General features: G+C 39.5%; 1 protein-coding gene and 1 pseudogene across 6 annotated transcripts in view; one reads left to right on the top strand and one right to left on the bottom strand.

Annotated features, from left to right (window-relative positions):
* Positions 1–27,953, top strand: part of ITPR2 (inositol 1,4,5-trisphosphate receptor type 2) — a 505,414-nt gene that overhangs the window by 41,618 nt on the left and 435,843 nt on the right. The gene's annotated exons all lie outside the window — the stretch shown is intronic.
* On the bottom strand, positions 2,892–3,279 carry LOC115518499 (annotated as a pseudogene).

Here is a 27,953-nt window from a genome sequence, read left to right as displayed (position 1 = left end):
TCCTTTCATGGTCAAATGTTGTCTATTTTCTTAAAAGATAAACTTTAAACTTTGGAATAAATTCAGAAGTACAGAGGAGTTATAGAAGCAGCATAGAGAGTTCCCTTTCACCCAGTTTCCCCTTAGGTTAGCATCTTACATCACCAGGGTGCATTTGGTTATGCTAAGAAATTACTATTTGTACATTATTATTGACTAAATTTGAGACTTCCTTTGGATTTCACTAGTTTTTTGGCTACTTTCCTTTCCTCATTCGTGATTGCATTCAAGATCCCACAGGGTATTTAGTTATCATGCTCTTTAGTCTAATCTGGTCTGTGACATTTTCTGTCTTTCCTCATTTTTCATGACCTTGATACTTTTGAAGAATGCTGGCCAGGTATTTTGTAGAATGTCCCTCATTTGGGGTCTGCCTAATGTTTTTGTCATGATTAGACTGGCGTCAAGTTTGAGAATACCACTGAGCTTCACTGCCCTTCTTGCAACATTTCAGGGACACAAAATATCAACATGTTTGATCACTGGTTCTGTTTTTTTGATATACAATTAAATCCTCCTTTCTACTAAATTATGGCAGTTATTTTTGTTGAATTTATATTCTTTTGGTTTTCCTTTTTTTTTTTTTTTTCCTAGTTCCTTTATATACTTCTGTCCCTACCCCTAACCCCTACTCTGTAGAAAGCTCTTCTCTGATGTGGATTTTTCTTAAAGTCTTTGCTCTACTGATACACGTACATTTTATTTTGGAAGGAGAAGCTAATATAAATCAAGGCAAAAGAGGCTGTGTGTCCTTTTATTACCATCAGGGTGATAAAATATAGAAGTAATAGAGGGGTGCCTGGGTGGCTCAGTCGGTTAAGTGTCTGACTTCACCTCAGGTCATGATTCCGTGGTCTGTGACTTTGAGCCCTGCATCAGGCTCTGTGCTGACAGCTCAGAGCCTGGAGCCTGCTTTGGATTCTGTGTCTCCCTCTCACTGCTCCCCACCCCCTCTCGCGCTCTCTCTCTCTCTCTCTCTCTCTCTCTAAGATAAATAAACATTAAAAAAATTGAAAAAAAAAGAAGTAATAGAGAACCCAGGAAGCCACCCCCCCCTCCCCAGAGGGACTGAGGGAAGAGAAGATGGCCCCTTCTTCTGGTTGATTAGATACTCCCCAGGGTTGGCCTTGGCCCATTTGGTCTTGCAATTTTCAGCTCTTGAGATCTGTGGTCATTTGACATGTGACTGTTTCATAGTCTACCATGCCTATCAAGTGGACACATCTAGCAAGCACAAAGTCATTCTGAAGCAGTCAGAATGCTTCCGGAATTAGAGCTAAAATAGAGAAATCTGCTCTGTTGTGCAACACTAATGTAGGTAGTGAAAAGTCAGGGACTTGGGAGAAGATCGACAAGATTATTTCTTCAACTCAATTCCTTTTCTTCACATAATTCAAGGAAGTCTCTTTGAAGGCTGGGACTGTCACCTTTTGCCTCCAGTCATGGAGGTTACACACACAAGTGCTTAAGTGAGAAAGCCATCTTGCAAGGAAGTACCTTTGGATTTTTGTGTAGTTGACCATGTCAGCCTTGCGTAACACAGCGATTCACCAGTATGAGCCAGTTTAACGATTGCTGTGTTGGATTTCTTCAGAATTAGGGTTAGTGTAATTACTTGATGATGACTGAGACAATTTCAGACTTGAAATAACATTGGTTGAGCATTTAAACCATGCTACGCTGTGCTTGGGGCTTCCTATGCATGATTATGTGGTAATTACAATAACCCTATAGAGTGGAAATTGTTGCTCTTCCCAGTTTTGTAGTTGACAGAGTCAAGTACAAAGAAGTTATGCCGCTGTCTTAATGTCACTGATTCCAGAGCTGTTTGTTTTGAATCACTATACCATACTGTGTACTGAACTATGCCCTCCTATAAGTTTTAGTTGTTGGTTCTAAAAAGCCACACAGATTAAATCTAATTCCTCTTCCACACAACAGCCCTTTTAAATATTTGTTTAGAATGATCATGTTTCTGCAGATTTTTCCTCCTGCAGGCTTAATTTTTAAAAAATCTTTCGTCTGTGGCCAGTCACAAAGTCTTCAGTGATTTCTCCAGTTTTCATTATACTGTCTTGTTTGTTTTCTGGTTGGGATTCTATTTGTCGGTGTAATTCTTTTTTTTTTTTCTTTTATAAGTGAGTTTTTATTGGTTGTTCTGAGGATCAGTACAGATGATTCAATTTGTACACAATGCTTAATGTATGTACCAAAAATCTAAAAAATCATGTAGTTGTGATTCTTTTCCAAAAGTTATTCCAGTGACCTTCCAGCTTAAAATTTGGAGGCAGATTTTCCTTAGCAGTACATCAAGTACCAATATCTTCAAATGTTGATATGCTGTTGCATTGTTAAGCCCCCTTGATTCACAATTTAATATCATATATACTACATACTCAATGTTCAGTCTTGCACAACATATTAACAAAGTTGCTAGGAAATTGGACTACCACCACCAAGATGTTACAGAATGCACAAAATTCTGACAGGGGAGAGCTAAGATCAAGGAAACAATTCTACCAAAAACAACATGGGAATACAAGTAATTTAAAATGTTCAAGACATTAAACGCACGACCGACTCTAAATTGCCTTTTAGTATGTTTGGTATTATAGGATATAAAAACTACCCCATATGTGGAATGTTAAGCTGACACCTAAGACCATCACAGCCTCCCGTATTTTCTATTTTCTGGTTGTACAACCCCACTATTTTCTGGTTGTACCAAAAAATAAACACCCGGCAAGTGATTTCACCTCTTCAAAAAAAGCATTTACATTTAAAAAAATGGGATGAGGTGGGATCTCCTCCTTCTTAAAAATGTTTCTAGAGCTACTAAAAAACTTGCATTTACAAAATAACTGATAAAAATATTCCTCTGGGTTGTACAAGAAGGGAGACAGCGAACACCGATAAGACCTGGGATATGATATTAATCAGACTTGGCTTCTTTCTCTCCTGCTTCCTCAGAGGCTGCACCCTCCTCGTTTTCAGTTTCTCCGTTTTCTGCAGGCAAGTCTTCTTTCGTTTCTTGGTGAGCCCCTTCAGCCTGCTTTCCCTTTGTTCCCCCTTTCCCTTTTGTTTGCACTTATCGTCTGAAGATTTATCCTTTCCCCGCTGCCGCCTTTTTCGGCTTCGCTTCCACTTTTGCAGGAGCAGGTTGAACTGACAACCTCGCCCACCTCCTCTTGGGCTCCTCCTTCCCGCCCCCTCGGCGGAGCTGACCTCCCTCTTGGGCATCCTGGTGGTGAGACTGGCGTGTGCAGGTGCCTGCTGGCTGCCCGTGCCCAGAGCCTTCAGGAAGCCCAGCTGCCTGGCCACTGCCAGAGGTGCTGCAACCCCCGGTCAGTGTAATTCTTGGTGGTTGTAGAAAGAAAAGAACATAGTACATTTGGGTGCAGTATTATGAGACTCTTATTTTGGGATACTGTGCTTGTGGCCCAAGAGTCCTGGGCAGGATCCCTAACTCACCTCCAGCTGTTAGTCAACCTAGATTCCTGATGTGTTTTCATTTGCATCTCTAATCCTCATTTTCCTCCTCCTGTGCTGTATAATTGGTACTTTGGTACCAAGCAGAGAATCTGTTACATTTCATCTTATTAGCATTGATTGGCTCATTATTCTAGCCTGCCACTCACTCTGACTCTCTCTCTCTCTCTCTCTCTGATCTTAACTCTTATCCAAATTATTTATTCAAACTCCCAGGCTTATGATACCTGGAAATTCGTTAAGTTGGTTCAAGGTAAATGTGTGATCCATGTGTTATTCCAGTATTTTTGAATATCTCTGAGAAGTAGATTAGGAATGTGTAGGTCAGCGTCCCTACAAATCAGACCTTGGAAGGCGTGGATGGAGGTAGTCAGTTTGGGAGGTGATCTCTTGAAGCACGGATAATGGAGTGGGGGAGAGTGAGCCTAAAGAAAGAAAAGGCAATAAATTGCTCATGAATGTCCACCACTGTGGCAACCAGAGCTCAGTGCTTCTGGGGTCCTCTGAGACTCCATGGGGACCATGCCTCAGAATCTCCTACCCACGGACAGAAAGTCTGGGGCCAACTTCTATCCTCTGTGGGTTACGGGTTGACCCTCTTCCACAGCACACTTCTGGGCTGCTCCTCTTTGAAGCTGAGCAAGGTCTCCAAGTATCAGGGAAAGCTCTCATAAAGGAGATGGAGGGGTTCGAGGTTGGAGGCTGCTGGCATGCTGGGAACTGTCCACTGCAGTTGTCAGTGAGCTTGGGCCTGAAGACAGTCACATCACTTGTGCCTGCTCGGAAGTTGCACCTGTTTCCTTACTTGAAAGACCCGCAGTTAGACTATAAACTGTATGAGGGTAAATACTATGTTAGCCTTGCATTCTGGGGAATTGCCAAGATCAAGAACAGTGCTTTGCATATTGTCAGTGCCGAATGAATTTTCGTTGAATTAATGAATGAAGTTCTAAAAAAAATTATAATTCTTAAAAAGCAATATAATTTCAGATGCTTGTTTTGGGGTCTTAACGCTACCCAGCGTGTAGCAAAATTGCTGGCTGATGAGTTGTTTTAAAATAAAACCATGTGTGGCATCTGGATAGCTCAGTCGGTTAAGCCCCTAACTCTTGGTTTTGGCTCAGGTCATGATCTCATGGTTCTGGAGTTCAAGTCCTGCATTTGACTCTGCACTGACAGTGTGGAACCTGCTTGGGATCCTCTCTCTCTGTCCCTCCCCCACTTGTGCACTCTCTCAAAATAAATAAATAAAAACTTTACATAAAATATGTAAAGCAATGTGTAGACCTGTTGTCTTTTTTTTTTTTTTTTTTTTTCAACTTATTCATTTTTGAGAGTTAGAGAAAGAAAGAGTGAGAGTGGGGTAAGGTCAGAGAGAGAGGGACACACAGAATCTGAAGCAGGCTCCAGGCTCTGAGCTGTCAGCACAGAGCCTGATGCAGGGCTTGACCGCAAGACCATGACCTGAGCCAAAGTTGGATGCTTAACCAGCTGAGCCACCCAAGCACCCCTATTTTGTTATAGTCTTAAATTCTACTCTAAATTTAAGTTCATTGGTATCAAGTGTGCATTCTAACATATAAATCTGTAGGGTGAATAGCAGAAGATGAAAACTTCTATGTGTATTGAGTGACTTTTTTAGCATTTTATACTTTCCTGCTACACAAAGAAGTTTAGAAAAGTCCAATGGATTTCCAAACCAACATTACATGCTTTATACAAAAAAATCTTTAAAATTCTCTAGTCGAATGTTACTGCTGTGCCAATCATGTGTCATTATGGTATGTCATCATAGTAAGAACCTTCTGCGGCTAATATTAAACTCCAGGAGGCAGTGGAAATTGGATACTAAGTTTACTCTTCTCAGGGAGGTTTCGCAGAAGGCCTAAAGGGTGAAATGAAAAGAGACTGCCTCTTTGCTTCTTCTGTTGGAGCTAGTCAGGGTTGTAAAAGTGTTTGCACTTTAAAATCCTTCAGTCTCTATTGGAGGAATCTGCTGTGGTTCTGAATGGTGAAACCAGATTGCTTTGGAAGCCTCACAAATTGGTATGTAGGGCAGCACTTCCACAATTATTGTGTATCTAAGATATATACACACACGTATATATATGTATATACGGTATATACGTATATATACATATATATATATACGGTATATATATACACACACACATATATATATATATGGTGTATATATCTTAGATAAACCGTGAGCTTTGATTTGTGGCTTTATGTTGTGAAGTTTAATTCCCTCCCCTCAGAAGTGAGGGACAGACAATGAACACTTGTAATGTGTGTGTTTAATGGCATTAGGACCACTGTCTTTCGAGTGAGACTCGCCCACTTGCTAATCGTGTATCGATGGGCCAATTTCCTGTGCTGCTAGCTCTTGTGTAAAAATCTCTCTTCTAATATTGGGTATGCAGTTGGTTGTGTGTCTAACTTCCTTATAAATACTGATAAATGCCCTTTGTGAGAATTTTAATAGCCACAACTATACTCTTTCTAAGAATAGAAAGTCCTAAATGTTGGATTTCTTACCTTTGAGGGCTTAAGGTAGCCTTTATCCATGTTACCTTGTTTAATTCTTAATAGTGCCATTCTACAAATGTGGAAGCCACTCTTCAGAGAAGTAAAGTCACCTGCTCAAGGTCACACAGTTACTAGGTGGTGAGGCAAGTTTCTTTGAAGCTAGTATTCTTCAATACTGTCAGATCTTGGGATATGTTTGGTAGAGATTTATTCAATATCCACTGTGCTCAGTGCACTGTGTGAACTTGTTGCTACAGTTCAAGCCAGTCAGAAATGAATGCTGCTCTCAAGGAATTTATAATCTAATGAGGGAGATAAGATGTATTGGTAAACAATTATAGCACAAGGTAGAAAGTGATAAAGGCTAAATAAAAAGGTGTGGTGATGGTATTGCAGGAGGATGGAGATTGTAATTTCCTGTTTTGAGAGGTGAGGAAAGCCTCTTAATTAAGATAGCATTTGACTTGTAGGTTAAAAAATGGGTACCCATGGGGGAGGCACATCCAGGTTTTCAGGCTGAGTATGAACCTCTTCATGAAAGTAGTTCCTGGGTGATAATAGTTGGTATGCAAAGCTAAATTGCATGTCTTCTTAAAACAGTGATGGAATGCTTGGCATTCTTTCAAATATAATGCCGAGATGAAAGCACTAAGCCATTATCCCAGTAAATGTGGTTTTCTAGAAGATAAGCTAATGACAATTACATGTGACCAAGCCTATTGTACTGCCACCCCGGCTGCTGATCACATTTATTTAGTTTTTACTCTATATTAGGTAATGTTCGAAATGCTACACATTCTACTAATCCATTTAATCTTTACACAACCCTAAGAGATAAGTATGATTATTGAAATATTATTACCTGCATGAGTTAGGTAGGTGCTAGGCCAGAAATAAAACAACAGCAGCAGCAGCAGCAGCAGCAACAACACCAAAAACCAATGGCTTATCTAAGATAGAAGTTATTGGAGAAGGCCATGTGAAGACAGAGACAGAGCATGCAGTTACGTTGCTACAAGCCAAGGAATACCTTGGGCCACCAGAAGCTGGAAGAGACAAGACAGTATTATTTCCTAGAGCCCTCAGAGGGAATGTGGCTCTGTTGACACCTTGACTTTGGACTTATGGCCTTCAGAACTCCACGAGAATAAATTTCTGTTTTAGCCACCAAGTTTGTAGTCATTTGTTATGGCAACCACAGGAAGCTTATACATATGGCCACATCTTGCCACAAGGAGACTGAGGAATGTGGTGGTTAGTGGGCTGGCCCCATGCCTACCTAAACTCAAGAGTTCTATTACCAAAAGGAAGAAGAGAGGGGTGCCTGGGTGGCTCAGTCGGTTAAGCATCCGACTTTGGCTCAGGTCATGATCTCACAGTTTGCGAGTTCGAGCCCCGCATCGGGCTCTGTGCTGACAGCTCAGAGCCTGGAGCCTGCTTTGGATTCTGTGTCTCCCTCTCTCTGCTCCTCCCCCATTCATGCTTGCGCGCTCTCTCTCTCTCTTTCAGAAATAAACATTGAAAAAAAATTTTAAAAAGGAAGAAGAGAATGGGTATTAGGGGTGAGGGGTAATATTCTCTGGCACATCTCATTTTATAGCTGAGGAAATTGAGGTATGGAGAAGTTATGTAACTTGTTCAAGGTTTTCCAATGGAAAGGAAGCAAAGCTTTGATTGAAATCCTGACCCTTCACCATTAACTACATTGCTTTGAAGCCCAAGGGGCTTCAGAGGCACAGAGAAGAGGATTTTAAGTGGCTTAGGAATTCAGAGGAAGAAGGGAGGTGAGCTAGAGCTGTGGAAGAATGGGTAGTTGTTAGCTAGCTGGAAAGGAGGGGGTTTCAGGAGAAAGAGGCACTTCTGGCTGAGGTGCAGAGGTGTGCAGTGGCATGACCCATTTGTGTTTGTGGCTTTTAAGAATGTTTAAAGCTTAGGAGAATGTGGAAGAGTGGCAGAGATGAGCCGGGAGGAAGGTCAGATGCCTCACGGCCTTGTATGTCGCACTGAGGCATTTGATATTTATGTTAAGACAGTGGAGGACTATTAAAGAATTTTAAGCCAGACTGAGACGTGATCAGAATTGAAATTTTGAAAGACTCTTCTTTGACATGGGGAGGGAGACTGTTAAAATAGTTCAGAAAATTTGATAATGGACTAAGCTAGTAGCTATGGATGGCAATAAAGAGATGTTTTTGACCATATTAGGACTTGATAACCTATTATATGTGGGAGTGGGGTAGGAGGTGGTGAGGGAGAGCATGTGTCCCAGAATTCTCCGAGGCTTCAGATTTTGGCAGTGTGGTAGATATTAGTAGCATGTATTGAGATATGGAATACAAAATAAATTACCTGATAGAGGAGGGTAATTATGTAAGTTCCTTCCTTCTTACTTCAAAACACCCACAAACTGAGTGGCTCACACAGCATCCATTTGTTTAACGCATGAATCTGCAGGTTCGTTGGCTGATTCTTTTGTTCTGAGCTGGCATGGCTGGTTTCTGCTGAACTGGCTCGTGTATCTGCAGGTATTTGACATCTGGATGGTCCAGAATGGCTTCCTTCACATATCTGCCAGTGGATAGGTTGTTGATGGGGGTGGCTGAACCCCCATCTTATTACCTGGAAAACCAGTTCAGATTCTTCACCTAGGGATAGTGTGACAACAGCAAGAAAGGGCAAACATCAGTGCTCATCAGTGTTCAAACCTCTGCTTGTGTTACATTTGCTAATGTGATATGGCTAAGTTCAGATGCAAAGAATGGAGACATTGGCTGTGCCTTTTGAGAGGTGGAGGTGCAAAGTCACCTGCAACGGGACCCGCATATAGGGATGGGAAGAATGTAGGGCCTTTTTGCAGTTTACCACAGTACTGAACTTGGTTCTGGAATCCTTTCTGCCAGAGAGGTAGATTTAGAAGATTGCTGGATATATTGATCTGAAGTCTCAGGAGACAAATCTTGATGGAAAAATAGAGACTTGAAATTTATTAAGATATGGATAGCATTTTAAAGCTGTGGGAGTGAAAAGCAAAGAGGACCTTAACTGGAATCTCTGGCAATAGCAACATATAAGGTGCCACAAGAAAACATCACAGTATCGAGAGCCACCATGAAATACCACTATAAAAGTGGCTAAAATTAAAAAAAAATACAGAAAATACCAAGTGTTGACAAGGATGCAGATCAACTAGGACTGTTGTACATTGCTGGTGGTGTATAAGATGCTACAGCCATTTTGAAGGTTTATTTATTTTTGGGAGAGAGAGAGAGAGAGAATGAATGAATAAGCAGGGCATGGGCAGAGAGAGAAGGGGAGACAGAGAATCCAAAGCAGGTTCTGTGCTCAGTGCAGAAGGTCAGATGTGGGGCTTGAACTCAACGAACCGCAAGGTCATGATCTGAGCCAAAGTCGGTCGTTTAACCAACTGAGCCAACCAGGCTTGCTTAGCCATTTTGGAAAAGAGTTTGGCAGTTTCTTATAAGGTTAAACGTGTACATACCATATGACCTCCAACTTTCACTCTTTTTTTTTTTTTATATATATGAAATTTATTGACAAATTGGTTTCCATACAACACCCAGTGCTCATCCCAAAAGGTGCCCTCCTCAATACCCATCACCCACCCTCCCCTCCCTCCCACCCCCCATCAACCCTCAGTTTGTTCTCAGTTTTTAACAGTCTCTTATGCTTTGGCTCTCTCCCACTCTAACGTCCTTTTTTTTTTTTTTTTTTCCTTCCCCTCCCCCATGGGTTCCTGTTAAGTTTCTCAGGATCCACATAAGAGTGAAACCATATGGTATCTGTCTTTCTCTGTATGGCTTATTTCACTTAGCATCACACTCTCCAGTTCCATCCACGTTGCTACAAAAGGCCATATTTCATTTTTTCTCATTGCCACATAGTATTCCATTGTGTATATAAACCACAATTTCTTTATCCATTCATCAGTTGATGGACATTTAGGCTCTTTCCATCATTTGGTTATTGTTGAGAGTGCTGCTATGAACATTGGGGTACAAGTGCCCCTATGCATCAGTACTCCTGTATCCCTTGGGTAAATTCCTAGCAGTGCTATTGCTGGGTCATAGGGTAGGTCTATTTTTAATTTTCTGAGGAACCTCCACACTGCTTTCCAGAGCGGCTGCACCAATTTGCATTCCCACCAACAGTGCAAGAGGGTTCCCGTTTCTCCACATCCTCGCCAGCATCTATAGTCTCCTGATTTGTTCATTTTGGCCACTCTGACTGGCGTGAGGTGATACCTGAGTGTGGTTTTGATTTGTATTTCCCTGATAAGGAGCGACGCTGAACATCTTTTCATGTGCCTGTTGGCCATCTGGATGTCTTCTTCAGAGAAGTGTCTATTCATGTCTTCTGCCCATTTCTTCACTGGGTTATTTGTTTTTCGGGTGTGGAGTTTGGTGAGCTCTTTATAGATTTTAGATACTAGCCCTTTGTCCGATATGTCATTTGCAAATATCTTTTCCCATTCGTTGGTTGCCTTTTAGTTTTGTTGGTTGTTTCCTTTGCTGTGCAGAAGCTTTTTATCTTCATAAGGTCCCAGTAATTCACGTTTGCTTTTAATTCCCTTGCCTTTGGGGATGTGTCGAGTAAGAGATTGCTACGGCTGAGGTCAGAGAGGTCTTTTCCTGCTTTCTCCTCTAAGGTTTTGATGGTTTCCTGTCTCACATACAGGTCCTTTATCCATTTTGAGTTTATTTTTGTAAATGGTGTGAGAAAGTGGTCTAGTTTCAACCTTCTGCATGTTGCTGTCCGGTTCTCCCAGCACCATTTGTTAAAGAGGCTGTCTTTTTTCCATTGGATGTTCTTTCCTGCTTTGTCAAAGATGAGTTGGCCATACGTTTGTGGGTCTGGTTCTGGGGTTTCTATTCTATTCCATTGGTCTGTGTGTCTGTTTTTGTGCCAATACCATGCTGTCTTGATGATTACAGCTTTGTAGTAGAGGCTAAAGTCTGGGATTGTGATGCCTCCTGCTTTTGTCTTCTTCTTCAAAATTCCTTTGGCTATTTGGGGCCTTTTGTGATTCCATATGAATTTTAGGATTGCTTGTTCTAGTTTCGAGAAGAATGCTGGTGCAATTTTGATTGGGATTGCATTGAATGTGTAGATAGCTTTGGGTAGTATTGACATTTTGACAATATTTATTTTTCCAATCCATGAGCAGGGAATGTCTTTGCATTTCTTTAAATCTTCTTCAATTACCTTCATAAGCTTTCTATAGTTTTCAGCATACAGATCCTTTACATCTTTGGTTAGATTTATTCCTAGGTATTTTATGCTTCTTGGTGCAATTGTGAATGGGATCAGTTTCTTTATTTGTCTTTCTGTTGCTTCGTTGTTAGTGTATAAGAATGCAACTGATTTCTGTACATTGATTTTGTATCCTGCAACTTTGCTGAATTCATGTATCAGTTCTAGCAGACTTTTGGTGGAGTCTATCGTAGTTTCCATGTATAATATCATGTCATCTGCAAAAAGCGAAAGCTTGACTTCATCTTTGCCAATTTTGATGCCTTTGATTTCCTTTTGTTGCCTGATTGCTGATGCTAGAACTTCCAGCACTATGTTAAACAACAGCGGTGAGAGTGGGCATCCCTGTCGTGTTCCTGATCTCAGGGAAAAAGCTCTCAGTTTTTCCCCGTTGAGGATGATGTTAGCTGTGGGCTTTTCATAAATGGCTTTTATGATCTTTAAGTATGTTCCTTCTATCCCGACTTTCTCAAGGGTTTTTATTAAGAAAGGGTGCTGGATTTTGTCAAAGGCCTTTTCTGCATCGATTGACAGGATCATATGGTTCTTCTCTTTTTTTTTGTTAATGTGATGTATCATGTTGATTGATTTGCGAATGTTGAACCAGCCCTGCATCCCAGGAATGAATCCCACTTGATCATGGTGAATAATTCTTTTTATATGCTGTTGAATTCGATTTGCTAGTATCTTATTGAGAATTTTTGCAACCATATTCATCAGGGATATGGGCCTGTAGTTCTCTTTTTTTACTGGGTCTCTGTCTGGTTTAGGAATCAAAGTAATACTGGCTTCATAGAATGAGTCTGGAAGTTTTCCTTCCCTTTCTACTTCTTGGAATAGCTTGAGAAGGATAGGTATTATCTCTACTTTAAATGTCTGGTAGAACTCCCCTGGGAAGCCATCTGGTCCTGGACTCTTATTTGTTGGGAGATTTTTGATAACCGATTCAATTTCTTCGCTGGTTATGGGTCTGTTCAAGCTTTCTCTTTCCTCCTGATTGAGTTTTGGAAGAGTGTGGGTGTTCAGGAATTTGTCCATTTCTTCCAGGTTGTCCAATTTGTTGGCATATAATTTTTCATAGTATTCCCTGATAATTGTTTGTATCTCTGAGGGATTGGTTGTAATAATTCCATTTTCATTCATGATTTTATCTATTTGGGTCATCTCCCTTTTCTTTTTGAGAAGCCTGGCTAGAGGTTTGTCAATTTTGTTTATTTTTTCAAAAAACCAACTCTTGGTTTCGTTGATCTGCTCTACAGTTTTTTTAGATTCTATATTGTTTATTTCTGCTCTGATCTTTATTATTTCTCTTCTTCTGCTGGGTTTAGGCTGCCTTTGCTGTTCTGCTTCTAGTTCCTTTAGGTGTGCTGTTAGATTTTGTATTTGGGATTTTTCTTGTTTCTTGAGATAGGCCTGGATTGCAATGTATGTTCCTCTCAGGACTGCCTTCGCTGCGTCCCAAAGCGTTTGGATTGTTGTATTTTCATTTTCGTTTGTTTCCATATATTTTTTGATTTCTTCTCTAATTGCCTGGTTGACCCACTCATTCGTTAGTAGGGTGTTCTTTAACCTCCACGCTTTTGGAGGTTTTCCAGACTTTTTCCTGTGGTTGATTTCAAGCTTCATAGCATTGTGGTCTGAAAGTATGCATGGTATAATTTCAATTCTTGTAAACTTATGAAGGGCTGTTTTGTGACCCAGTATATGATCTATCTTGGAGAATGTTCCATGTGCACTCGAGAAGAAAGTATATTCTGTTGCTTTGGGATGCAGAGTTCTAAATATATCTGTCAAGTCCATCTGATCCAATGTCTCATTCAGGGCCCTTGTTTCTTTATTGACCGTGTGTCTAGATGATCTATCCATTTCTGTAAGTGGGGTGTTAAAGTCCCCTGCAATTACCACATTCTTATCAATAAGGTTGCTTCTGTTTATGAGTAATTGTTTTATATATTTGGGGGCTCCGGTATTTGGCGCATAGACATTTATAATTGTTAGCTCTTCCTGATGGATAGACCCTGTAACTATTATATAATGTCCTTCTTCATCTCTTGTTACAGCCTTTAATTTAAAGTCTAGTTTGTCTGATATAAGTATGGCTACTCCAGCTTTCTTTTGGCTTCCAGTAGCGTGATAAATAGTTCTCCATCCCCTCACTCTGAATCTAAAGGTGTCCTCAGGTCTAAAATGAGTCTCTTGTAGACAGCAAATAGATGGGTCTTGTTTTTTTATCCATTCTGATACCCTATGTCTTTTGGTTGGCGCATTTAATCCATTTACATTCAGTGTTATTATAGAAAGATACGGGTTTAGAGTCATTGTGATGTCTGTATGTTTTATGCTTGTAGTGATGTCTCTGGTACTTTGTCTCACAGGGTCCCCCTTAGGATCTCTTGTAGGGCTGGTTTAGTGGTGACAAATTCCTTCAGTTTTTGTTTGTTTGGGAAGACCTTTATCTCTCCTTCTATTCTAAATGACAGACTTGCTGGATAAAGGATTCTCGGCTGCATATTTTTTCTGTCTAGCACCCTGAAAATCTCGTGCCAATTCTTTCTGGCCTGCCAAGTTTCAAAAGAGAGATCAGTCACGAGTCTTATAGGTCTTCCTTTATATGTGAGGGCACGTTTACCCCTTGCTGCTTTCAGAATTTTCTCTTTATCCTTGTATTTTGCCAGTTTCACTATGATATGTCGTGCAGAAGATCGATTCAAGTTACATCTGAAGGGAGTTCTCTGTGCCTCTTGGATTTCAATGCCTTTTTCCTTCCCCAGTTCAGGGAAGTTCTCAGCTATTATTTCTTCAAGTACGCCTTCAGCACCTTTCCCTTTCTCTTCCTCCTCTGGGATACCAATTATGCGTATATTATTTCTTTTTAGTGTATCACTTAGTTCTCTAATTTTCCCCTCATACTCCTGGATTTTTTTATCTCTCTTTTTCTCAGCTTCCTCTTTTTCCATAACTTTATCTTCTAGTTCACCTATTCTCTCCTCTGCCTCTTCCATCCGAGCCGTGGTGGTTTCCATTTTGTTTTGCATTTCATTTAAAGCGTTTTTCAGCTCCTCGTGAATGTTCCTTAGTCCCTTGATCTCTGTAGCAAGAGATTCTCTGCTGTCCTGTATACTGTTTTCAAGCCCAGTGATTAATTTTATGACTATTATTCTAAATTCACTTTCTGTTATATTATTTAAATCCTTTTTGATCAGCTCATTAGCTGTTGTTATTTCCTGGAGATTCTTCTGAGGGAAATTCTTCCACTTGGTCATTTTGGATAGTCCCTGGTGTGGTGAGGGCCTGCAGGGCACTTCCCCTGTGCTGTGGTGTATAACTGGAGTTGGTGGGCGGGGCCGCAGTCCGACCTGATGTCTGCCCCCAGCCCACCGCTGGGGCCACAGTCAGACTAGTGTGTGCCTTCTCTTCCCCTCCTAGGGGCAGGATTCACTGTGGGGTGGCGTGGCCCGTCTGGGCTACTTGCACACTGCCAGGCTTGTGATGCTGGGGATCTGGCATATTAGCTGGGGTGGGTAGGCAAGGTGCACGGCGGCAGGGGGGGCAGGCTTAGCTCGCTTCTCCTTAGGTGATCCACTTCAGGAGGGGCCCTGTGGCAGCGGGAGGGAGTCAGATCCGCTGCTGGAGGTTTGGCTCCGCAGAAGCACAGAGTTGGGTGTTTGCGCGGAGCGAGCAATTTCCCTGGCAGGTACCGGTTCCCTTTGGGATTTTGGCTGGGGGATGGGCGGGGGAGATGGCGCTGTCGAGCGCCTTTGTTCCCCACCAAACTGAGCTCTGTCTTCCGGGGGCTCAGCAGCTCTCCCTCCCTTTGTCCTCCAGCTTTCCCGCTTTCTGAGCAGGGCTGTTAACTTATGACCTCCCAGACGCTAAGTCGCGCTTGCTGTCGGAACACAGTCCGTCAGGCCCCTCCGCTTTTGCCAGCCAGACTCAGGGACTCTGCTTGGCCGGTGAGCCGCCCCTCCGCCCCGGCTCCCTCCCGCCAGTCCGTGGAGCGCGCACCGCCTCGCCGCCCTTCCTACCCTCTTCCGTGGGCCTCTCGTCTGCGCTTGGCTCCGGCAACTCCGTTCTGCTACTCCTCTGGCGGTTTTCTGGGTTATTTAGGCAGGTGTAGGTGGAATCTAAGTGATCAGCAGGACGCGCGGTGAGCCCAGCGTCCTCCTACGCCGCCATCTTCCAATGTACTCCCCCAAATTTCACTCTTGAGTATGAACTAAAAGCAATGACAAATTAAGTTCACACGAAGATTTGTACATGAATGTTTGTAGCAAAAACCAGAAACAATAAAAATGACAACTGGTCTTGGGTAACCAATACATGCAATGGTATATCCACATAATGGAACATTACTCAGTAGTAAAACGGAATGAAGGACTGATATGCCCAACAACACAGATGAATCTCAAAAGTGTTATCTAAGTAAAAGAAGCCAGTTTCAAATGGCTACATAATATATGACTGCATTAATATGCCATTCTGCAAAAGGCTGAGTCAGGAGGGATGGATATAGCCAGTTAAAGATAGGATGGACCTGAGGTAGTTAAAAGTTCTGTTGACCCAGAAGTACTCTCTTGACTTCACTGAAAAAAAAAAAAAGTCTCCCCATTCAACACTTGTGTGACTTTTTTTTTTTTTTTTTTTAACCTCTAAGGTTGGCTGTGTGGGAAGTTAGAGAAAGATCTTATTCATTCAGAACTCTTTGTCCTTGGTGAGGTCTTCAGATATTCATATGATACAGTATTAATTTGGGGGAAACGAATGATCTTTACGATAATTTATTTTAATCACTTTTATAGGATGTTTGCTCTTCTAAATGATATGGAGGGTTAGAGGTTTTCTACCTGTGCTATACTTACTATAAACTTTGTATTCCTGAGGAAAATAATCCAATTTTATTATTCCAGTGGAGTTCCCTATGGGAAATGCTTGCTTGCTTTCTTTCTTTCTTTCTTTTATTCATTCTTTCTTTTTTTTATGTTTATTTTTGAGAGAGAGAGAGAGAGACAGAGTGTGGGTGGGGGAGGGACAGAGAGAGAGGGAGACACAGACTCTGAAGCAGGCTCCAGGCTCTGAGCTGTCAGCATAGAGCTCAATGAGGGGCTCAAGCTCAGGAACCATGAGATCATGACCAGGGTCGAAGTCAGATGCTTAACTGACTCGGCCACCCAGGTGCCCCGGGAAATGCTTTCTTTTTATAATGTAGTTTCCAGGAATACATTATGGTAAGAAGCATGGGCTGTTTGTAGAACTGAAACCATGGCCACTCGAAAACTCTTCAGTGAAGTAAATAGTAGTGACTTTTAAACCATTTCTCTTATTTTTTCTCATCTTGTCATGTAGTAGGCATATAGAAAGTCATGTTAAAAAGTCAAATCACTTCAATTTTCTCATGCTCTATAGCATAAAGTATCTACATGTGGGAGAATGTTGTACACATATTTATCAAGTGGAAATATGTGTGAATTAAGATTGTACTTCTATGGTTAATGGTAGGTAGGCCTTGTTTCACTCTCTGATGAGTATTAAATAAATTAATAGAAGTTATATTTTGTTTATGAAACTCTCTGTGTATCTTCACAAAACTCACTAATCATTAACCTATTCAAGCTACTACTCAGATAAAAGATTGATTTTTACATTGTGTATTCAAGTTCAAGTAAACTGCCTTTCCTTCCCAGGTGTTGATTTAGTGAGTGAGCCATTTAAAGATCTTTTCTGATCAGGTGCCGTTGTTTACATTTTGTGGTTTTCAAAGTAAATACAGTAATTTCAGAATAAAGCAAAGAGGTGCTGGCGGGTGGCATTGTTTGTTTTACAAATACTTGGAAGTAGTTTGGAAACTTGGTGTTTTAGAGGATAAAGTAGGTAAAAATCTAAGAAAACAGCCCTCCACAGTAGAGATCCAGCCTCGCTTGGCAATGCACCACTCACTCACCCTTGTTCTTCCTGAGCCTTGCTTGCCCTTTTACAACTGGAGACCCCTACAAAGAGAGATACATGCCCTGAAAAGGAAAGTGGTGGGTCCCCAGGAACTCACTGAGGCTTGGTACTTGTTTAATGTGTTGCTACATGACTCACTGCTGTGTGTGTGCACATACGTGTGTGTGTGTGTGTGTGTGTGTGTGTGTGTGTGTGTGTGTGTGTGTGAATCTTCCACTGGATGGATTTAGAAGTGGTTAAACTTAAATTCACACAGGCTTTCAAGGGCCATGCGGAACTGGAAGATAATAGGCTTATCTAGAGAGTGTCCTATCTTGAAAGCATAGATAGCTTTCTATGATAGCATAGATACCTTGAAAGCTTTTAAACTAGCATTTTCTAAATGCTGGAAGTTTCAGCTCCTGTTCAGAAACAGGACTGTGGAACTTGTCCTTTTGAGTCTATATAGATGTATTGCATAAAGCACAAGTGCAGCTATCATTGTTGTAAGAAGCTTCATAGTTATGCAACTTTCTTTCTGATTGTATCTGCGTAATTAAATACCTGCATGTGGGCAAATATTGGAAGGAAGGGAATTAAACAAAGTTAATTGTGTGGCAAGGTTGGGAGTTACATTCTGTAATGCTATCATATGAAAGAAAAAATCCCATACACAAATGTCATGTTGAAAAAAAGTGTGATTGTCCAGTGGGAAAATGCAATATTTTGACTTAAGACATTAACAATGGAAGTCCTTTAAGCCCTATTTCTTTCTCACCTTAGTTTCTTTCTATATATTTGGCCAGCATTGTTAGTAAAATTAAAGGCTGGTATCGCTATTGGTTGGCTTACACATACGTAAGCCACGAGAACAAGATAGTTCCCTGCTTTCTTCCTAACCCAACAGATGGACAGCACTGTTCTAGAGGCTTCTTTGGATGTATTGTCAGTCCTTCCTTGCCCTTCTAAGTAAAATTTCTTAACAACCTGAAATTCAAGATTTCATCATTTAATAGCCTAGAAACACTGACTTAGTTGAATAAAACCTTTGGGACTTGGAAACTGATCACTTTTTACAGAGAAAGCAAGGGCAACCAGGAGCACTTCCTGCATGTGCCCTGTGAGTCATGCCATCATGGTGTATGGCAACCAGACAAGCTGAAGACAGTCCCCTGTGGTTGCCACAGGCCATAAGAGATGGTCAATGCACCGTGTGAATCGGGTAACACATGAAGTTGAAAGACAAAGGCCTTCTTGTGGTTCTGTAGGTTAGGGGTCCCCCAGATCCTTTCAGGATGGTCTGCAGGATCAAACTTTTTTCATAATGAGGCTACACACTATTTGCCTTTTTCATTCTTACTCTTTCTTGAGTGTGTAGTGGAGTTTTCTGGAAGCTACATGAAGTGTGGTGGTGTCACGTCTTGCTTGGCTAATGACATATGTGTTTGTGTTTTATTGTGTTGTGAGTTGCTCAGTTTTAATTTGTCATATGGTGAATGTAGGCAGAAAAAGGAAATCTCTTTGGGGTTCTCCATAATTTTTGAGTGTAAAGAGGTCTCGGTACCAACAAGTTTGAGAACTCTTTGCTAAAAGAACAATCAGGTAGCATAAGTTGGAGTAAATATCACTGAGCTGTGGGAAAAGGCATGTGTTAAAAGCAGTGGATCCACAGGGAATAGGCAAGAACTGTGGTCAGGAAAAGTAATTAGAAATGAGGATGCCCGCAGGTGTACCAAAGAGGCAGAACAAAATGAGGGGATGGGAGAAATAGCTATTTTCTGTGAGCTTTTCCAGGTTCAGCTTTGTGTCCCTAGCACTGTGCTTACAGGAGGATAGGCCTGTGATGAATATCTGTGAAAGGGTGAACTTATCAGTATAAAGATGTAGAACCAAATAAAAATTTGAGAAACATATGAGGCGCAGTGTTTATCACAGTAATACTTTTAGTAGAGGGAAGAACATACAAAAGGAGGAAAAAGATTTACACATCATATGTGTCCTAAGTGGGAATTTAATGTTTTCAAGTAATATTTAATGACATTAGAGGATATGAACTGGGAAAAAGGCTTATTGTGAAACTGTATATGTATATATACACAGTTCATATAAATACATTTCTAGTTACCTAAAATATGATATGCCTGTATAAGTGTATATTTTGGTGAATGTATATGTGTACCTGTCTCTGTAAGGATATACACCAAAATGATAAACATGGTTAACCTTGGGGCATGAAAAGAGGTGGGTTTTTTTCCTTTATGCTCTTTAGATTTTTCCAATTTTTTTTCAGTGATCATATATCAGTTTTATATTCAGAAAAACCCAAGTTTAAAAATTTTTTTTTAATGTTTATTTATTTTGAGGGAGAGAGAGACAGCGTGTGAACAGGGGAGGGTCAGAGAGAGAGGGAGATACAGAATCTGAAGAAGGCTCCAGGCTCCGCGCCGACAGCACAGAGCCCGATGTGGGGCTCGAACTCGTGAACCACGAGATCATGACCTGAGCCAAAGTTAGACGCTTAACCAACTGAGCCACCCAGGTGCTCCAGAAAAACCCATGCTTTTTATACACAAACATACACACACAGTTTTTTAGGCCACTAGGAAAGAAAAAACTAGAGTTTCATATCACGATAGCTTTCTGTCCCAGGCTTAGAACTTTTTAAATTTCTTCACTGGTTATGTGAATTCAAGCAATCACTTCAAAACTGAATCCAACAATAAATGAAAAAAGTCATTCACTGCGATCAAGTGGGATTTATTCCTGGGATACAAGCATGGAATTTACAAATCAATCAGTATGATACATCACATTAACAAGAGAAAGGGTAAAAAACCATATGGTCATTTCAATAGATGCAGAAAAGGCATTTGACAAAGTCCAACATCCATTCATGATAAAAACCCTCAACAAAGTAGGTTTAGAGAGAACACTCCTCAATATAATAAAGGCCATATGTGAAAAACTCACACCCAACATCATACTCAGTGGTGAAAAACTGAGAACTTTCCTCTTAAGATCAGGAATGAGACAAAGATATTCACTGTCACCACTTTTATTCCACATAGTAGTAGAAGTCTAACCAAAGCACTCAGACAGGAAAAAGAAATAAAAGGCATCCAAATTGGTAAGGAAGAAGTAAACTTTCACTATTTGCTGATAATGTGATACTATATATAGAAAACCCTAAAGACTCCACCAAAAAAATACTAGAACTGACAAAAAGAATTCAGTAAAGTAAAAAAATACAAAATCAATGTACAGAAATTCATTGTATTTCTATATACTAATAGTGAAGTAGCAGAAAGAAATTAATAAAACAATCCCATTTATAATTGCATCAAAATAATAAAATACCTAGAAATAAACTTAACCAAAGGTGAAAGATCTGTACTTTGAAAACTACAAAACACTGATGAAAGAAATGGAAGATGACACAAACAAATAGAAAGATATTCCATGTTCATGGGTTGGAAGAACCAATATTATCAAAATATCATACTACCCAAAGTAATCTACAGATTTAATGCAATCCCTATCAAAATACCAACAGCATTTTTTCACAGAACTAGAACAAATCATCTTAAAATTTGTATGGAACCGTAGAAGACCTCAAATAGCCAAAGCAATCTTGAAAAAGATGAATAAAACTAGAGGTATCACAATCTCAAATTTCAAGTTATACTATAAAGCTGTAGTAATCAAAACAGAATGGTACTGGCACAAAGAGAGACACATAGATTAATGGAACAGAATAGAGAGCCCAGAAAAACCCCACAATTATATTGTCAATTAGTCTTCAACAAAGGAGGCAAGAATGTGCAATTGGAAAGAGTCTCTTCAACAAGTGGTGCTGGGAAAACTGGAAAGCTGCATGCAAAAGAATGAAACCGGACCACTTTCTCACACTATACACAAAAATAAACTCAAAATGGATTAAAGACCTAAATGTGAGACCTGAAATCATAAAAATCTTAGAAGAGAGCACAAGCAGTAATTTTTCTGGCATCAGCTGTAGTGACATTTTTTCTAGATATATCTCCTGAGGCAAGGGAAACAAAAGCAAAAATAAACTCTTGGGACATCAAAATAGAAAGCTGCAAAGCAAAGGAAATGGTCGACAAAACTAAAAGAGAACCTACTGAATGGGAGAAGATATTGGCAAACAACATATCCAATAAAGGGTTAGTATCCAAACTCTGTAAATACCTTAAACAACTCAACACCAAAAAGACCCAAATAATAATTAAAAAAAAATGGGCAGGAGACATAAACAGACATTTTTCCAAAGAAAACATACAGTTGGCCACCAGACACATGAAAAGATGCTCTGCATCACTCATCATTAGGGAAATGAAAATCAAAACCACAATGAGATATCAGCTCACATCTGTCAGAATGGCTAAAATCAAAAACACAAGAAATAACAAGCATTGGTGCAGATGTGGAGAAAAAGGAACTCTCTTTCATTGTTGGTGGGAATGCAAATTGGTGGAGCCATTGTGGAAAAAAGTACGGAGGTTCCTTAAAAATTAAAAATAGAACCCCCCTATGGCTCAGTAATTGTCCTACTAGGTATTTACTTCAAAAACACACAAACACTGATTCAAAGGGATACAGGCACCCCCTGTGTTTATTGCAGCATTATTTATAAATAGTCAAGATGTGGAAGCAACCTAAGTGTCCATTGATAGATGGATGGATAAAGAAGATGTGGTATATGTGTGTATATACATACATATAATAAGATACTATTCAGCCATAAAAAAAAGAATGAAATCTTGTCATTTACTGCATGGAGAGAGCTAAAGAATATAATGCTAAGCAAAATAAGTCAGTCAGAGAAAAGTAAATACCATATGATTTCACTCAGGTGTGAAATTTAAGAAACAAAGGAACAAAGGAAAAAAGAGAAAGAGAAAAACCAAGAAACAGATTCTTTTTCTTTTTTGGAATTTATTTATTTTGAGAGAGAGAGGGGAGGAGAGAGAGAGAGAGCGCCCGTGGGAAAGGGGTAAGGGGCAGAGAGAAAAATCCCAAGCAGGCTCCATGCTGTCAGCACAGAGCTTAACGTAGGGTTCAATCTCACAAACTGTGAGATTATGACCTGAGTCAAGACTAAGAGTCAGATGCTTAAACCAGCTGAACCACCCAAGTGCCCCATGATTCTTAACTGTAAAGAACAAAGTGATGGTTACCAGAGGGGAGGTGGGTGGGGAGATAGGCGAGATAGGGGATGGAGATTAAAGAGTGCACTTACTTATCATGGTAAAACAAATAAAATAAAATAAAATGATAAAAAAGTGAAAGGACCATGCACAAAAACTAACTCAAAGAGCATCATAGTGTTAAATTAAACTTTTAGAGGCAAACATAGGAGTAAACTTTTGTGACCTTGGGTTATTTACTGATTTCTTAGTTATTGCACCAAAAGCACAAGCAACAAAAGAAAAAAATAGATAAACTGGACTTCATCAAAATTAGAAACTTTTGTGCCTCAAAGGACAATCAAGGAAGTGAAAAGACAACTCACAGCCTGGGAGAAAATATTTGCACATCATGTATCTGAAAAGGGACTTGTATGTAGAATATATAAAGAACTCTTTCAACTCAATAATAAAAAGATAAATAACCCAATTAAAAAATAGACAAAGAATCTGCATAGATATTTCTTCAAAAAAAAAAAAAGGTTTAAAAATGGCCAGAAGCACAGGAAAAGATGCTAAACATCATTAGTTATCAGGGAAATGCAAATAAAACCCACAAGTATCAGTTCACACTTGCAAGGATGGCTGTAATAAAAAATGCAGATAATATGTGCTGGTGAGGATGTGGAGATATTTGAACCCTCATCCACTGCTGGTGGGAATATGAAATGGTGCCTGACTTTGGAAAACAATCCAGAAATTCCCCAGAAATCTAAAATAGAGTTAGTATGTGACCTAGCCAAACCCTCTACCGTCTACCATCTACCACCTAGGTATATGCCCAAGAGACATGACAACATGTCCACATAAAAAACTGGCACACCAATGTTCGTAGCGGCATTATTTATAATGGCCCAAAGTGGAAACAACCCAAATGCCCATCAAGTGATGAATGGGTAAACACACATGATATATCCCTTCAGTGGAACATTATTTAGCCATAAATGTAATGAAGTATTTATCCATGTTATAACACAGGTCAGTTTTGAAAGCATTATGCTAAATGAAATAAGCCAGTCACCAAAGAACACATACTGTAGCATTCTATTTATATGAAATGTCTAGAATAGGACGAATATGTAGAGACAGGAAGTAGATCACTGATTGCCTAGGGATAGGGGAAGAGGACATAAGGTTGATGGTGTTGAGTGCAAGATTACTTCTTGAGGTGATAAAAATGTTCTAAAATTAGTTTATGGGGATGTTAACCCAACTTTATGAATATACCAAAACCACTGAATTACAGACTTTAAAGGAATGAACTTAATGGTATGTAAATTATATATCAATAAAACTGTTATAAAGGCAAACGGTATGGAGTCAACCTGTGATAAAGTGCTAAAACTCACAAATAATTACCAAGTTGAAACAACTTGGTGTTTCATTATGTCTGTCTAGTCAGCCAAAATATGTAAAAATTACAAGCTCTAAGAAAGGCTATGTACAAAAAAAGAGAGAGGAGCTTTGTGGAAATAGGCACTGAAGGAGAATGTATAAAGTGATGCAGACTTTCTGAAACACTGTCAAATGAACCAGATATACTTTATAAGGCTTTGCCAAGGGAGAATAGGGAATAACCAGGAAGCAAAGAGTTCTGATCTTAAATGTTAAATAATAAAGTACCATCTCTACCTGCTCATGAATGTGTACAAGTTCAATGATGAACTATCTCATAAAAAGTATTACCAACTCATAAAATGTATAATTAATGTAACTTTGTTGAGTCTGTACAGGATGGGGAAAATTTGAAGCCAATTTTGATGTATGTCCCATAGAAGATACTGGCTATTTTGTTGCATTTTCACACAACATTCTTGGGTATTGCTTAAGTTCCACTTACATAAAAATTGTTGCAGGTTAGTTCAGTCAGTTTCCTTATGGTCTGATTTGACAGCAGATCTAGATGGAAAGGCATGATAATCTTAGTCAAAACTTCTGTTCCCCTTGGGTCTTAAGAGTAGTCCAGAAGTGGCCAAAGAATTTGCAGAAAAAATTTAAAATGATACTCCTCATGATAGCTACAAAGGAAAAACAGTATGCAGCAATTTAGGAATGGGTTAGTAAATGGCGAAATGTCAACGTCATTGCAAAGAAATAGGTGTACTTTTCAATACATGTTCATGGGTATACATTTCCCCTACTAAAGTAAAAGCTTTACAAAGGGAGAAAGTATAACTGTGTTGTTCGTCTTTCATCCCTAGCAAATATCTTAGTGCTTGGCATATACTGGGTACTCAGTAACTGACTAATATGTAAGTCTGGAATACTTTATTTTTTGTTAATAGTTTTTCTATATGTGTGAAGTAGTTCATCATTAAAAATTAAAAGCAAAGCAAAAAACAATGTGCCTACCCTTATTGTTACTATGTAACATTTTGTTTTGAATAAGGATTCAAAGAGGATACATTGCCTTATGTTTTGAAATATTTTCCTTTATGTTTGTTAGTAGATCTCAAGTAAAAAAAAAAGTGTTAGTATTATGGGAAAAATAAGAGCCACACATCCTTTCTGTCATCCTAGAATATTAGCAGCTACTGTTTGGTACAAATCTTTGCTGTTCAGTCAGAGTATCCCAATCCAGAATCCACAATCCAGGGCCCATGATTAGTTTTTCTGCTTTCTGTTGGAAGGGCCGATTGATTGTGTTAGGATCATTTTACAGTTGAAACAAATGTTCCTGAGGAGGAAGAAAGCAAGAGGACAAAGGTAACTGCTTCTCCTGCTTGATAATTATCACTTGTTGGAGAAGCAGAAAGGAAAGGAGAAAGACAGGAGCTGCCAGTCTTAGACCGGCCATCACTTTTCCTCCTGTTTGTCTCCTACCTGCAGTTGTTTTTGCCACACTTTGGGCTTTGCCACCTACAAAGGACTCACTTCAGACCCTGGGAACGTTTTCCAAGGACTGTTTAAGCTAATTCCATTTTTCTTAAGGCTTAATAGGTTTATGTTCTGCTTTTTTCATTTAATTTTATGAGTACTTTCCCATATTGCTGGAACTTCCTAGAAGTATCATTTATCTTTGAAGTCACCATACCCTTACTTAAAAAAAAAAAAAACAAAAAACAAAAACAACTTCTATTGTGAAGTAAAGCATACATTCAAAAATGTAATGTGTATACCTTTTTGTGTATGTATATAGATACATGTGTGTGTATTAGGATATAAATTATATAGATCTAGTAATAGAACTAACTGGGCAGAGTCCCCAAAGTAGCCCTGCTCTTTTTTTTTTTTTAATAGATACCATTTTCAGAGCAGTTTTAGCTTCATAGCAAAATTGAAAGCAAAGTACAGAGATGTCCCACATATGCATATCCTCCCCCATTGTCAACACCCGCTACCAAGAGTGATACATTTATTACAATTCATGAACCTACATTGACACATCATTATCACAAGGTCCACACTTTACACTAAGGTTCACTGTTGCTGGTTTGTGTTCTTTATACATTTATATACAAATGTATAAATGTGTATCTACCAGTATAGTATCACACAGAGTAGTTTCAGTGCCCTAAAAATCTTCTGTGCTCCACCTGTTCATCCTTCCCTCCTTTCTAATCCATCAACCCCTGATACTTTTCCACCTAGTTTTATTGAGATATAATTGACACACAACATTGTATTAGTTTAAGGTGTACAATATAATGAACTGATATAAATATGTATATATATCTAAACTAATTAGTATATATATATGTGTGTGTGTGTGTGTGTGTGTGTGTGTGTGTGTATAACTAATTAGTTTAGTTAACATCCATTACCTCACAGAGTTACAATTTTTTTTCTTATGGTGAGACCTTTTTTTTTTGAAGATTTTATTGTTTTAGGTAATCTCGACATCCAAAGTGGGGTTCGAACTTATAACCCTGAGATCAAGGGTCACATACTCCACCAACTGAGCCAGTCAGGTGCCCCTCTTGTGACGAGAACCTTTTTTTAAAATATTTTTTTTAAGTTTATTTATTTTTAGAGAGGCAGAGAGATAGTGAGCAGGGGTGGGTCAGAGAGAGTGAGGGAGAGAGAAAATCACAAGCAGATTCTGCAGGGTCAGTGCAGAGCCTGATGTGGGGCTTGAAGCCACGATCTGAAACCAGATCATGACCTGAGCCGAAATCAAGAGTCATATGCTTAACTGACTGAGCCACGAGGCACCCCATGATGAGAACTTTTAAGATTTACTTTTTTAACAACTTTCAAAAATACAATGGAGTATTGTTAACTTTGGTCATCATGCTGTACATTACACTTACAGAACTTATTTATCTTATAACTGGAAGTTTGTACCTGTATTCTTCTTTCCCCCATGCCCCTAACCCAGCCACCACTAATCTGTTTTTTGTTTCTGTGGGCTCAGGTTCTTTAGATTCCACATGTAAGTGAGATCATACAGCATTTGTTTTTCTCTGTCTGATTTACTTCACTTAGTGTAATGTCCTCAAGGTCCATCCTTGTTATCACAAATGGCAAGATTTCCTTCCTTTTTAATGGCTGAATAATATTCCATTATGCTCCATTTCAATAATACTCCATTGTATGTGATATATACCACATTTTTAATCCATTCATCTGTTGACAGACACATAGGTTGTTTCCATTTCTTGAATATTATAAATAATGCAATGCCTGGGAGTGCAGATATCTCTTAAAGATAGTGATTTTGTTTCCTACACATATATATCCAGAAGTGGGATTGCTGGATCACAAATGGTAGTTCTATTTTTAATTTTTTGAGGTACCTACACACTGTTTTACAGAGTGGCTGCACCACTTTACATTCCCAGCAATGGTGCACAGTGGTTCCCTTATCTCAACATCCTCACCAGCACTTGTCATTGTTTGTGTTTTTGATGATAGCCATTCTAACAGGTGTGAGGTGATATCTCGCTGTGGTTTTGATTTGCATTTCCCTGATGACTAGTGATGTGGAGCACCTTTTCATGTACCTGCTGGCCATTCACATGTCTTCTGTGGGAAAATGTCTATTCAGATTCTCTGCTCATTTTTTAATCAGGTTGATTTTTTTCTCTTTATTTTTGCTATGGAGTTATATGAGTTTTTTAAATATAGCTTGGATATTAATCTCTTGTCAGATATGTGATTTGCAAATTTTTCTCTCATTCTAGCCTTTTATCCTTTACTTTTTCCAGTTTTGCCTTTTCCAGAATGCCATGTAATTGAAATCATGCAGTATATAGCCTTTTCAGACTGACTTCTTTTGCTTAGTATGTCTGCATTTAAGTTTCCTCCATGTCTTTACATGGCTTGAGGGCTTATTTCTTTTTAGTGCTGAATAATAGTCCATTGTCTGGATGTCCCAGTTTCTTTATCCATTCATCTACTGAAGGACATATTGGTTACTTCTAAATGCTGGCAATTATGAACAGAGCTGCCATAGACAGGGTGCAGGTTTTATGTGGACAAAGATTTTTGGCTCATTTGGGTAAATACCAAGGAGCATGATTTCTGGATCAGATGTTAAGAGTACATTTA

Source organism: Lynx canadensis, chromosome B4 (assembly GCF_007474595.2).
Source record: "Lynx canadensis isolate LIC74 chromosome B4, mLynCan4.pri.v2, whole genome shotgun sequence".
Classification (NCBI taxonomy): domain Eukaryota; kingdom Metazoa; phylum Chordata; class Mammalia; order Carnivora; family Felidae; genus Lynx; species Lynx canadensis.
Note: the sequence above shows the minus strand (reverse complement) of the source record. Positions and strands in the feature narration are given on the sequence as shown.